The following is a 3493-nucleotide window of genomic DNA, read 5'->3' as shown; positions in this document are numbered from 1 at the left end:
AGCGCAGTTGGTTAAGCCTGACTTAACCAGGTGTCCACTCAGGTCCTGATCTCAGGGTGGTGAGATTCCCCTCCACCGGGCTCCACACTCAGCGCTGAGTCCGCTTAAGACTCTCCCTCCCTCTCCCTCCATCCCTCCCTTTATGCTTACTCCCTATCTCAAGTAAATGAATCTATGACTCAGTCAATCGATACTATGGAGAAGCATCCACTTGTCGCTCTCCAGGCATCCTCATGCGGCCCTCAGCTCCATGGCCGCCATGGAAGGCTGCCAGGACACTCTCAGGCACATGGCGGGTCCCGCCTCACGACGGAGACCTGGCGCGCTTCCAGGGCCAGGAGTTCCAGTACCTGATGAAGCACTTGGTAATCATCAGGCGCAACCTGTTGCAGGGCTCAGTGGACGTGACCATGGGCCACTCGAGCTTCACCTCGCCGGGCCACCACCACTGCCTCATGCCCCCGCCAGCGGCGGACGCTTCCCATGCTGCCTCAGCGAGAATGGCGCCTTCCGGGGCGGCGTGCTCCAGAGGCGTCAGCGCCTGCCGGGGCAGCTATCACACATGCGCGTTTAGGTTCCCAGGCACAAACACCGAGATCAGGTTCGCTGAGAAGAGGGAGTAGCACGAGGCTCCGCTGTGGTGCCCACCTACATCTTGCCCCTGAGCATCCTTAGCATCCAGACACCTTAGCCCACTGCATCAGTCCCCTTCCCTTCCCCACGGAAGGCGTCAGTGCTGCAAACGCCTGCTCATCCAGCCCCCGGGGAGCAGGCCCTTCGGGGTACAAAATGGGCTGTGTGATACCAGCTGACCTCAATTTAATGGCTGACAACTTGCAGCCAGAAAATGAAAAAGAAGCTTCCGTGGAGACAGCTTAGAAGAGGAGTCAAAGCCACCTTATTCCTATGCACAATTGATCGTACAAGCAATTACAATGGTTCCTGATAAACAACTCACCCTAAATAGAATTTATACATCACTAAAAACTATCCATACTACAGAACTGTGGACAAGGATGGGGAGAATTCAATTTGCTGCAATCTCTCTGAATCGTTATTTCATCAAAATACCAGGTTCCCAGGGAAGAACCAGGCAAAGGCTTATTCTGGAGGATAGATCCTACCTCTGAAAGCAAATTAATAGAGCAGGCTTCTAAGAATAGATGGCCTAGGGGCGTGGCCTTGCTTGAAAACCCCCCTGGGACCTCTCTCATCTAGAAGTGCCCCAGCCTCTCCCAATCACACTGGAGTGCTGTCTGCTCACTGCAGTGGTGCCCAGACCCCTAAGAGCCTGTTAAAAGAAGGTTCACCAGCCACCCTGGAGCCTGAGTCCAAACTGGCTGTCATCCAAGAGGCCCTGTCTGCCCAGAGCACACTGGACTGTCTAGCTGGCACTTTTTAATTGCCATGCAGCAGCAGCTGCCACCAACCATCAGGCCTGTCACCTACACGGTCACAGCCCCGTGACCACCTCGGCCTCCTGGCAGCTTGTTGTGCAGAGAGTGCATGTCATCCATCAGATCCCAGCGGCATCTATCACCAGCAGGGCCAGCCCAGCCCCAGAGAACACACACACTGTGCCAGCCAGGCAGTGGTTGCTCGGGCGGCCATGCTGGCCCCTCCTAAGGCAGAGGCGCAAGAGAAGGGAGATCACAAAGAAGTAAAGGTGAAAGGAGAACCTATTCCTGCAATTAGCCATGTCACACCAGGCACTGCTGGCCAGATCACCCAGACGTCACAGACCGCCCCTGTCCAGACAGTCACCGCAGCACAACAGGTGCCTCCAGGTCAGCACCAGTTGCCCATAAAAACTGTATCACAAAACGGGACTCACATGGTGCCATTCCCTGCTGCCGTCCACGACCCAGTGAACAATGCAGTGTTGAGTCCTATGCACAAGCTGGCAACACGTGAATACATGTTGGCCTCTTTGCCCACAGAGCACAGGAATAGCAACTAGAGTGGCCAGAGCAGAGGCTGGTCAAGACGGAAGACAGCACAAGCATCAACTTCACCCTGAGAGTGGACTGCAGCAGGCAGCAGGCAGGGAGAACGACCTCCCAAAGGAGCAACTGAGACTATTCCCACTAAGAGAAACTGCACTGTGTGAATGGAAGTTGCAGTTCTTGGATTCCCCACGAAAGATTTACATGAGGACCCACGCTCCAAGAAAGACAGCCAGAAGGAAAGGAGCAAGCACAAAGCAGTTTCTTAAGGACACTGCATTCTCAAGAAGAGAGAGTGGGCAGGCCCAGAGGTGGCAACTGCCCTGAGGCTACAAGGGTACTTTGTTTTTATGGGGGTGGGAGAGTCTTGGGTCCTGGACAGGGTGATCTCTAATAGAGGCTGCTTCCAGTCATTTGGGGCACTCCTCCCACAGGTTGGGAGGGGGAGGTTTTGACCCTACCAGGTTTCTATGGGAACCTTCCAGGCAGCAGTCCCACAAGGTGGGGGAGCTAAAACCACAATGCAAATACATTATGATGAGTCTAGGGTTTACCCAGAGGAGAGGCTTAAGAGAAGAGGCTTCCTCTGAACCAGAGCTCTTGGTCTGTTAGCCGCAGGGTCTTGGAAGCTACAGAGTCAGGATGTTGTGCACCCAGGGCTTCTAATGTGTAACCTATTAATTCTTGCCTCCAGTTCCCATGTAATTGTCTACTCCATCAGGACAGTTTTTCTTACTTTTAGATTAACTCTGTGATGCCAGAATGAGACATTGTCTCTCACCTGCTCTGGAAGCATGTTATCTCAGTGGGTAGAGGGGCCATGTGGTTGGGGTTCACCTCAGCACCAAAAACACAAAAACGCAGATGGTCTTAAAATTCCGTAAAGAAGTCACACCTTTTTCAAAAAACAAAACCACTTGCAACAAAGTCTGGTCCTGGAAAGTGTCTCCCCACTCCGAGCTCAGCTTGTAACTCCAAGCAGAGGAGCTTAGAGACCTGTGGCCCTCCCTAAGGGTGGCATCAGGGGCAGGCAGAGCTGCAGGGACAGAATAATCTCCTTTTGACTGTCCTGTTGAAGTTCAGTTGGAGCGACTTGAGGACATCTGCAGGTCTCCATGTGAGAGCAGGCCCCTAATGCATATGGTGCACCTTGAGCTCAGTGTGCAGGATGGTCGCACAGACAGATGCCCACGTGGGGTTGTGGATAACCATGACCCAAAGAACTGCTGGACTCTTGGAGCTGCACTTAACTGGTTCTCTTTCCTGCTACTTTTTGTGGTTTCTTTTCTTTTCTTTTCTTTTTTTAAGTGTTCTTACTTTTTTTTTTTAAGATTTTATTTATCAGAGAGACAGAGAGAGAGCACGTGCAAGCAGGGGGAGCAGCAGGTAGAGGGAGAGGCAGGCTCCCCACAGAGCAAGGAGCCTGATGCAGGACTCCATCCCAAGACCCTGGGATCATGACCAGAGCTGAAGGCAGATGCTTAACTGACTGAGCCACCCAGGCGTCCCTGTGTTTTTTTACTTTTTGTTGACTTTGTTCCTAGCAT

General features: G+C 52.8%; 1 pseudogene; it reads left to right on the top strand.

Annotated features, from left to right (window-relative positions):
* The first annotated feature begins 562 nt into the window (after positions 1-562).
* Positions 563-2076, top strand: LOC125094141 (forkhead box protein K2-like; annotated as a pseudogene).
* The last annotated feature ends 1417 nt before the right edge of the window (positions 2077-3493 follow it).

Source organism: Lutra lutra, chromosome 2 (genome assembly GCF_902655055.1).
Source record: "Lutra lutra chromosome 2, mLutLut1.2, whole genome shotgun sequence".
NCBI lineage: Eukaryota > Metazoa > Chordata > Mammalia > Carnivora > Mustelidae > Lutra > Lutra lutra.
The sequence above is the reverse complement of the archived record's forward strand: the minus strand, read 5'-3'. Positions and strand labels throughout refer to the sequence as shown.